General features: G+C 47.1%; 1 long non-coding RNA gene across 2 annotated transcripts; it reads left to right on the top strand.

Moving 5' to 3' along the window:
• Positions 1-384: 384 nt before the first annotated feature.
• LOC144106860 (uncharacterized) lies at positions 385-3,768 on the top strand. 2 transcript variants are annotated; one of them, XR_013309139.1, is made up of 3 exons: positions 385-496; positions 3,428-3,559; positions 3,697-3,768. It is a non-coding gene; the product is annotated as an uncharacterized LOC144106860 (long non-coding RNA). The 2 variants fall into 2 exon arrangements; XR_013309138.1 differs by lacking the exon at positions 385-496 and adding an exon at positions 2,577-3,253.
• The last annotated feature ends 6,950 nt before the right edge of the window (positions 3,769-10,718 follow it).

Raw genomic sequence — 10,718 nt, forward strand, 5'->3', positions numbered from 1 at the left:
CTCGCAAACGATCGCATCTCGCACCTTTAACTCTGTGTCCGAATTCCTGCAGTCCACAACCCTAGCACGTATTTCCTCTGCATTTCTACATATTCGCAGAGAAAACACATTCGGAACATATTCCACTGCTGCGTCGACGCGTACACGCCAGTGACGTACTCCGCCCTCAATGGCGCCGCATTCCGAGCAAGCCAGTGGCGCCATCTGGTCACGAACGGAAGAACTGCGCTTTGTAAACTACGGCCGCCTCGATCACGCGCGCGCGGCGGGGCTTGCTCCGGCCGTCCCATTCAGCGCGCACCCCATTGGAGAGGTGTAATCGGAGAAGTTCCCTCGCGCGCCGCGGAGCGGCGCTGTTCGCCCACTCCTGCCGACGGCGTGGCGGCACGGCACATGTTTGGAGAATCGCATGCATCGGAAGGTGCACGTGTGCAATCTGGCGTCAGCTTCGCTCTGAAATGTGTTGACAGTCAGAGGAAACCGCAAGGAAATCAAGGTAAGTCTCGGTATATCCTTACATCAGGTTTACACAGTGCACGTTGTTTTTTGTAGCATAACACGATCGAGACGCAGCTAAGGCTGCGTTGATGCATAACTTGATGTGCCGCATTGCCCGTGTCTTGAAATATCTATTCTGGCGAGTGAGCTGCCGCTGCGCCTAAACGCTGCCCCTACAACGCTCGTCTTCCTTTCTTTTTATCTCTTTTCCCTTGAAAAAAAAAAAACATTACTCTTTCCGAGCTTTCCTTTCATCGTGGCCTCTGACTGCATTCTGGGTTTGTCTTTTGAGGTACATTTTCTCAAGCCTCGTGCTGGCCAAATAATAATATACTCGGGGCCCTTCCACGCATGGCTTTTATTTTTTTTTACATTGTGTAGCTTCAAGCGAACTTGAGTGGTGTTGGGAGTAGGCTTCCCAGCCCTCAAGTGCTGCGGCTGAAGGGGCAGTGCTGCTATCAACCATGTATTATGTATTATCGCGTTGTTCGAGTCACTTCGATTCAGACAAAACATTATTTTGATAATCAGGGACTTTGACCTCATGGATAATTTCCTGTATTTTCAGGAACATGCCACATTGCTGCGTGCCGTGTTGCAAATCCAGCAAAAAAAAAAAGCTTGGCTTAAGCTTCCATCAATTCCCAGCAGATGAAACTCTCCGGCACGCTTGGCTGAAAACTATTTCGAGGAAAGACTTTACTCCAAATGGTAAGTCCGCCAGCAGTGTCGTCTGCTCTTTGCACTTTTCGAGCCATGACTACACTTCTGAATCCGCAAAGACCCGGCGTCTGAAGCGGACTGCTGTACCCAGTATTTTTCCTGGATACCCGAGCTATATGCAGCCGCAGATAGCAAAAAAACGGCGAAAGTTGGAGCGGGAGCAACCACCTTGCGCAGTTCCTAAAACAAATGATGCTTTCAGTCCAATAAACTGCATTAGTGAGGAAAATTGGAAAACAACCGAGGGCCATGAAGAAAGCAGCCATCTGCTCTTACCTGCTGTAAACAGCCAAACACTGAATTGTGTTCTTCAGGCTAATCCTCAAGACTTTGAAAATCATCGCCCAGCTACTTCAATACTTGAATGTGCTACTCAAACAAGTGATGATATTGTCCCCCATAAACATTCAGATGTAAGAGAAATAAATCGGTTGAGGGTGCAGCTTTTCAGGAAAAATAAAGCAATTCGAAAACTTCGCACAGAAAATGAAAGGTTGAAGAAAAAACTCAGTGATTTTAAGTCGAATACAGTGCAGTCTGCATTGAGGAAATGCTTGCAAAAAGTGGGCACAGCAAAGTTTTGCCTGGAAGACTGTATTGTTGAGCAGTTAGCAAACGCTTCAAGGCAGCGTCCTTCTTGGTCATCGGATTTTGTGAAGGAGTGTGTAGCCCTATACTACCTATCGCCAAAGACCTACCGTTACATACGTAACCGTGTCCTTCTGAAGCTACCCTCAAAAAATACTTTGCTCCGGTATGTTGGGAAGTCCAACAATAAAAGTGGAGTCACACCGCTGATGAAAGAGCGTCTCATGCAAGAAGTCAAGCAGCTAAAAGAGCAAGCAAAGATGTGTTCAGTAATTATTGACGAAATGGCCATAAGCTCAAAATACATATATGACCGCAAAATGGACTGTTTCTTTGGTCATGAAACAACAAAGTCTGACGCCATCAGCCAAGAAAATGTAAGCAATGTTGTAGTTGCTAATAAGGTGTTGTGCTTTGTGGCTACAGGGCTGTCAACATCTTACAAAATTCCATGCGGCTTCTTCTTCACGAACCGGCTAAGTGGTAAAATGCTGCACAAACTGACAAAGCATGTGATCGAAGAAGTCGAAAAGTGTGGTCTTCATGTTGTACGAATCGTTACAGACAACCACAAAATTAATGTGGCTATGATGCGCCATTTTGGAAATGGATCGCTGAAGCCAGCTGTCAGTCACCCATGTTACCCAAGCAGGCCACTATTTTTGTCCTTCGACCAATGTCACATCATAAAAAATGTGCGAAATCTCTTTCTTGAAGGTTGAATGACTGATGGAAGCCTTCCAATAACAGGATTATTCATAAAAAAGCTCTATGAACTCCAGAAGAATGAGATTGTGAAGCCTGTTCGTTTTCTAACTCAAAAGCACGTGGAGCCGAGCAATTTCGAGAAAATGAATGTTGGGAGGGCAGTGCAGCTTTTCTCGGATGAGGTGATTGCTGCAGTTTCCTTTCTTATGGAGCTCCCCACTTATCACCCAAGAGCTGAGCCCTTCAGAAATGCTGGTGCAACTGTGCAGTTCATGAAGGCAATCCAAAAGTGGTTTGCTATCCATAATGTGGCCAACAAAAGAGCCCACGTGCACTTAAACAAGCCCGACCAGATGCATTTCTTCTGTGCGACAGATGGACGCTTGAACTGGCTTGAGGACGAATTCCCGCAGTACCTTGAGAGACTCCACAGTGCCTGCAAATCAAGTGGAAAAAAATTCCTAAGTGCAGAAACTTACGAGGCACTGCTGCTCACAAGCAAGTCTTCTGTTCTTTGTATTAAGTACTTGCTGGAGAGTGGGTTCTTTTATGTCCTCACGAGAAATCTGTCAAGTGATCCGGTTGAGGTCCTCTTCAGTGCTTTGCGTCAAATGGCTGGTTGCAATGACTGTCTAGACGCTAGAGCTGTCACCTTCGGCCTTGAAAAGTTACTGCGGACTGGCATCCTGTGTGCATCGCAGGCATCAAATGTGGGAAATGGTCAGAGTGTTATGAGGTAAGCACGCAAGTTTTGCTGCAAAATTAAGTGTATTTCGCTGTATGTCAAGTTCTTGTGGTTTATTTTCACTTGTTCACTAATGGTAGTCTGTGCTGACCATGCAAGAAAATTTTCTTGGCATTTTCTCCTTCGGATGTCATTTCTGTCGTATTTGTTTTTTTTGTTCTCCAGCATGTACAGTCCTTCTACATCAACCCAATTGAGCAGAGTTGATCCAGCTGTGTCGAGCGGGACATCTTCAGGACTGAACACATCGAGCATTCCTCAGAACACCTCGGCTACAACCAGTAGTGCACTACTCAGGTATGCACATCCGCTGCAGCACCATTTATGTGATGTCAGTTTTTCAAAAAGGATGCCCACTTCCTTTGATTCTTTTACCTCTGTACACCACATATAGTGGTAACCAACTTATAGTTTTTGCACTGTTTGTTTTTCAGCTTGTCTGAACCACCCGATATTGCGGATGATCAAAGCAGTGTATCAGCAGCAACTAACGATTCCCTACCTAGGTATGTATAAGCCCCAGCTCCGTTTAAAAATGTTTTTGAAGCTGGTGCTGTTTCCCCGTGCTTTTGTACCTTTATCGTGCCGGTCAGTAATATATAGTTTCTGTACCGTTTTGTTTTCTAGCATTTTTGAACTACCGAGTTTCGTGGATGATGTCAACAGTTTGTTGGCGCCCTTGAAAGTGATGCCTTGTAAGTAGGCGGACTAAATGTATTGCGCATGCAGTTTAATAGCCTTTCAAGCTTATTACTTTTTCAAGCCGGGATTGGAGCTCCATATTCTTTAATTAGTCCTGATATGAGCACTTTGTTCTTACCTTTATTTTTCAGTGCAGCGGCCACCTTCAACAGTAGAAACCGCTGCAGTAGCATACGTCGCTGGCTTTGTTGTGAAAGCGATAGAAGAACAAAGGATATGCAGTGCCTGCCCAAGACTGAATGATTCGGGACCATCTATATCACCAGTGATGGGACTTATTAACCACCAAAATAGAGGGGGTTTGGTGTTCCCAAAGGCCGAGTTTGTGGCTGTTCTCGTAAAAGTTAAGAAGGCCATCGACATCGCAGTGCCACATATTGGCAGAAACGATGTGTGCAAGACGATCACGGCAATGATTTTGCCGCATCTGGAGAGCTGCCCTCTTTTTATATGCGACGCAAGACAAGACCATGCCTCGATCACATCCACAATACTGGCAAAAAAATTCATCAAGCCCCTCCTATCAAACATTGCGGCTGTTGTTACGGACAGAGTGGCTTATCGAAAAAAATTATTCTCCAAGCCACTCAGTCAAAACGTTTTGCGTGTTTGAACAGCTTGAGCACGCGCGAGCTGACTTTTTATTGCAAATAAATTCCTGCATACACTGACTCTGTGATGCTTGTAATTTTACCACGAATACAGCCATGATATTCAGGTATACAGATTAATCAGAGCCACTGGACGTTCCTCTCCACGGCTGTCGACTCAGGTGAGCAGATTCTCTCGTACAGGAGGAACCGTGATGAGCTTGGCTAATGAACATAAAATTGACAGCTCAGCGTGCAACATCGCCTGCCGATTTTCATCATAGTACAATTGGCATTTTCGTTCTAGGCCGTATTTTGACCGGTAACCGCGTTCTGACAGAGCTAGTACGTCATGTAAAAATTTTCATGAATTTACAGGAAAAAATTTATTACTGCGTTGCCTCGTCAGTCGTGGCACTTCTTTTATAAAGAAGTAATGCCTTTCCATGCTTTCATTGGCCTGCTGCGCCCAAACCCGCAGATATGATTGTTTTCCGGGGAGCACTCGTTTCGCATGGCATCATGACTGCCCGCGTCTGACCACATGCGGCCGTAGCGTCTGGAGCTTAGTAAAAAAAAAATACCTAGCCGCAGGAGGCATTGGTGTTCTTGTGTAAATTTTCTTCATCGTGGTTTTCCACCACTCTACATCACGCAATACGTCCAAGGCGCCGCAAATCGCCTCGTGCGAAGCCGTAGCAGGAGAGGCGAGGGGTAGGGCACGCGCGCCGCGGTGCGGCGAAAGGAGCGGCCACGCCGCTCTCCGTCCGAATAGAACGGCCGGAGCAACCCCCCCCGCGCGCCGATCCAGGTGGCCGTGTGTAAACAGTCTACGTTTCATCTAGTAGGTCTCCCATATTCTGAAGATACGTCGATGAGTTCGGCCTAGTGTCGCCATCTAATCGTCAAGAGGGGAACCACTGTTGTCAACAAAAACTGATGTCAGAATCATCACTCTAAGAAAAAAAGAAATAGAGCAAATTCATCACTCGTACGTTTTTTTTTATAAGCAAGACGAGACGAAGCGACAGACCGGTGCCCCAATTCTAACAAATAACGCGCTGAAATGGACCGTAACAATGTCGAATCGTGTCCGAAGAGAGGCGTCCTGCGCCGCGGTGGCTCAGTGGTTAGGGCGCTCGACTACTGATCCGGAGTTCCCGGGTTCGAACCCGACCGCGGCGGCTGCGTTTTTATGGAGGAAAAACGCTAAGGCGCCCGTGTGCTGTGCGATGTCAGTGCACGTTAAAGATCCCCAGGTGGTCGAAATTATTCCGGAGCCCTCCACTACGGACCTATTTGTTCCTCTCTTCTTTCACTCCCTTCTTTATCCCTTCCCTTACGGCGCGGTTCAGGTGTCCAACGATATATGAGACAGATACTGCGCCATTTCCTTTCCACCAAAAACCAATTATTATTATTATTATCATCATCGAAGGGTGCCGCCATGTTTGTCGTCGCGGGAATGCAACTTCCTATTAACGGCGCCAGAAGTCTGGCCTGAACCCATCAGGCTTTCAACTTGGTTTTTCCGCGGAATCTCTGCCGCGGTGGCGGATTCTGCTAGCTCTCACTGCCGAATCTTTTTTTTATTGTTTTCTGACGACTATGTGGATACTCTTCAAGGTTGTCGCATACCGAATCGATGGCCTTGTGGTAGAGCATCCGCCTCGCATTCGGGAGGTGCTGGGCTCGATCCCCAGTGCCGCCGGCAACCCACCGGTTTTCTAATGGGTACAAGGTTTCTCCGTGCCTGGTGCTCGCGATGCGCAGAGACTCAGAGTCTATTGGCGAAATCTTGGTAAAAGGGCTGTGGACAAAACCCGTGGTTGACGGGCCTGTGATTCGTACCGCCGTCTAACCGTGGTCCACAATTGAGAGGTTTCGAAACCCACTCCTGGCCCTTTTTTTTTTCTCGTCAGGCATGAGAACAGTGCTTTTTTTATGCTCTAGCACACCGAAGCGAAGGCCTTGTGGCAGCTTTTGGCCGCAATGCTTTCGATCGCCAATCTAACACTTAATTCTAGGAACATATCCTTCGCGTTCTGCTCATAACTGGGCGGTACCATTCGTAACAACGACGTTTAGCCAGCAAATGCTTGCACATACTCTGCCCATTCTGTTAAAAAATTCTCGCGAAAATAAAGTTAGTATTGAAAATGTAAATAAGAAAAGAATACATTCATTCTTTCTCTCGCAAATGTAATTTTTCTGCTTTTCGTAAGGTGTGTTTCTCCTGTGTCTTGGATTTTTTGCGGGTTTGTTGCTATGTGCAATTGCTATTATTCGCTGATCATGTTTGTCATTCATATTGTGCCTTTACCTTTAACAACAAAAAGACTAAACTGCGTAGTAAGAGCTAAAATGTCTATAAATGTACTGCCTAAATTGCAAGTCCACCAAATGTTACTACCCACACCTTAATTGCTGTTTTGCCATGTAATGGGGCCCGAGCGCCGTCGGGTCCCTCATTTCTTTTTGAAATGAAAAGAAACTTCAACATTGGGAAAGTTCGTTCCCACACCGCCCGCCTGCATTATTGTCTAGCGATGTCTATGATGCTATTTTCTTCTTTTCACCTTCGATGGTGATAGTGCGATCTTGTGTCGCTGGCGCCATCTGGTCTCAAACGGAAGAACTGCGCGTTGTAACCGTGGCCTCCGCGATCAGCTTTGGCGGCGCGCCGTTGCTCCGGCCGTCCGGTTCGTACAGAGAGAGCGTAATCGGAGAAAGCGGTGTGACTGCACCTCTCGCCGCACCGTGGCGCGCGCAGCCGAAGGCTCGCTTTCCCTGATCCGGACGGGCGCAGAGGACGAAAACGCAGTTTTCGCAGTCTGTGTGCGACGCCCACTAGAAAATTATCGCACAGCACAAGCAGCTGACTGGTGCAATTAGGCAATTGCTTTTTTAAATTATGAAGCAGACTTAGGCCCGGGGTGAGGCAGATCGTCATGAGAGGGTTCGTTGCACAACACCCAGACAATTTTATTTATTTCTGTAGCCGTGCATGGTTTCAAAACACGGAACATTTTACAGTTGAGTGGAGAGGATTATTTTAATTCTGCAGTTTTTTTTACATATTAGTTTAGAGCCTGAAATTACTTTTGATATATAGATCAGATCAAGGAATTCTGTCAGTTTTCCTCTAGAAATTGTACAAATTGTACAAATGTGATTTGCAGATGCCACTGAATGCTCAAATGTTGGGCTTCCTTGTGGATGGCTCTTTTGTGACGTGTTCAAATGTATCATATTATACCCCAATCCTGCTACAGCCTCGAAAGAGGCTAGCAGTATCCCCAAATAAAAAGCCTGCAATGCATAAGCGTTCTTTTAAGTTGTGTATGGTTGGAACTGAGGCGAATTTAGTCTCCTTTTTTATTTCGTGCGCGGATAGCAAAAAAGAGGGTTTAAAGCACCGAAGCTACAAAGACAAAATCGGAGCCATATTGTTCGGCATCCATTTTCACATTGTGTTTTTACGTTGTGTGTCTGTCACAGTAGCGCCGACGTTGGCTAAGAGTGGCCTCATGAACTTATCAAACACTAGAGATAGTGTGCTTTCAGCGTATGTGGTCATCCCTTGCTGGGCAAACGAAAAGGGGGCACTGCTCTAGTCGAAGCAATAACAGTTCAGCCAGCTGCTGACGCACGTTGTCTTTTTTATGTGCGGCCGGGCAATAGCCTTCTTAACTGTCACAAGGACCGTGACAAATTCTGACTTTGGGAATGTTAGCCCACCCCTTGATTGCAGGTCAATAAGCCCCATCAGCATGGGATCGACTGGGTCCATCAGACTGGTGGAGGGGAGGGCAGAAGCTGCATGTTCTCCGCTCCTCAACTGCTCTCGCCACGAACCCTAGCTGCTACATGAGCGATGCTGGCATTTGCTATGGTTGATGGGGGCTGCTGCACTGAAATGTATTCCCATTTGTGAGAGCACAAAAAAAACAGCTTATTTTTGGCACTAACCTATAAAAAGGTTCCGCAGAGCAAATTTTAGACAGCATGTATAGAGCCAAAGCTTGTGCATAAACCAAATATGACATTTATCATGTCGCCACTCAAAGTGCATCCTCTCAAAATAAGCAGAACTGGGCTGTGCGACCTTGTCCAAGCACTTAATTTTCTCAACGCCGAGGGGAAAGTGTGATTTTCAAAACCACTGAGCTTCTTTTTTGTCGGCTGTTTTCTCGCTGCAGACTCCCGATAGCATCTGCTTTCCTGAACAATTGCACTCTCATTCAGTTTATATTTCTTGAATCCGACTGTTTGCGCGGAAGAAGGTCATCGGTAGTTTGCGTTGCGTAATCAAATGCCTCACTATATAGACTGCTGTAATTCACCGACTGCATCTTGTGCACTTGGTTTCTCATATCCTGCACCTTCAGGAGGTGCTTCTTCATCTCCTAACAAGGGTGCATGAATCAGGCTATCTTCATACACTACAGGAAACGAGCAGGCAGAAGTTGCCGAATGGCCTAGCTGTGCTTCTTTTGCGACCACAAGCTGAACCAGCAGCTTCATCAGGGCCGCTCGATACATTTGACGCCCTTTCTTGGCTTGGGGTGGAATTCTGCGTCAATCGCTCACACTTGCGTCTTTTTTTGTGGCTCCAAAACGCTCACGTGCACATCGTACGCGTTTGTTTACAACGTGTTAACGGTGCTTAGGAAACCTAGAATATTTTCTACTGGTTTCTTAAACCCAGAAAGGCGAGAAAAATAGACACGCAAGTGCTAACTGTCGTGGTAGCTCTACCATGCATCAAGCCGCCTACACGAACTGGCGTACAATCGTTTCGAAAGATTCCGCGTCATAATTGTTATAACGCGTGCATGGCAACGCGTTCATGCTATACGAAGTTCGCAATTATGTCAGTCTCGCATGTCGCACGATACCCGGACACGAAAATGATCGAGGTCCGGTTCGTGTTAAGTAATCATCTTCCCTCTGAGCGCTGGCCTGCGGAGTCACTTCTAGTGACTGCCTATGTCTCTATTGGCTCTTTATATTGGTCTTTCAATATTGGCTGTCTGAGGCTGGAGAATGTGTTTGTTGCTTTCGCCCTTTCCGTAAGATGTGCATGGCGAACGAGCGCGAACAGGTGCAGTACGGCTTGTGCGGTTCGGTTCCGTGAAGCTCGCAAACGATCTCATCCCGCACGTTTAACTCTGCGTCGGAATTCCTGCAATCCACAACACAACCCGTATTTCCTCTACAATTTCTACATCTTCGTAGAGGGAGCGCATTCTGAACAAATGCTCGATATTTTCACTGCTGCGTGGACACGTACACGCCAGCGACTTACTACGTCCTTAATGGCGCCTTGGTCCAATCAAGCCGGTGGCGCCATCTGGTCTCAAACAGAAGAACTGCGCGTTGTAAACAGTCTTTACGTGTCAGCTAGCACGGCTCCGATAAGCAAGATAGACGCGCTCATCAGGAAATGCGTAAAAAAGGCCCTAGGGCTCCCAATCTGTACATCGACGGAGAAGCTACTGGCCCTAGGACTGCATAATACGATTGCAGAAATCGCGGGAGCGGTTGAAACCTCGCAACTTGAAAGACTCAGCACGACGCGAGTGGGAAGAGCTACGCTAAGTAATCTTGGAATGGCCACAGACAGGGGGCAAAAGGAAAGGGTCGACATTGACAGGGAAATCAGGGCGCACCTAAGAATCCCTCCCCTACCCAAGAATATGCACCCTGAGTTTAATAAGGAAAGGAGACAGAAAAGGGCGGAAGCAATAGAAAGAATGTATCGGGGTAAACCCCGAAATGAAGTCGCCTACGTAGATGCGGCAGGGGACAGACACAGTCGATACATGACCATAGTAGCGGTAGATGGGGAGGGCACCCTCATCACGGCGGCCACCATACTATAGGGAAAGAAACCGAGATAGCGGAGGAAGCCGCGATAGCGATCGCTTGCGCTGGCACCATGCAAAGCTAGATATATTATTAGCGACAGTAAGACTGCAATCCAAAATTTCAGCAGAGGGAGGATAAACCCCCTCACCACCAAAATTTTAACACAAGGAGTGATTGATAGGACGATCAACATCATCTGGACCCCGGCGCACGAATCTGTCAGCGGTAACGAGGCGGCCCACAGTGCAGCTCGAGATCTCTACCTCCGTGCAGTACAGGATGGGTCGGCT

Source organism: Amblyomma americanum, chromosome 10 (assembly GCF_052857255.1).
Source record: "Amblyomma americanum isolate KBUSLIRL-KWMA chromosome 10, ASM5285725v1, whole genome shotgun sequence".
Classification (NCBI taxonomy): Eukaryota; Metazoa; Arthropoda; class Arachnida; order Ixodida; family Ixodidae; genus Amblyomma; species Amblyomma americanum.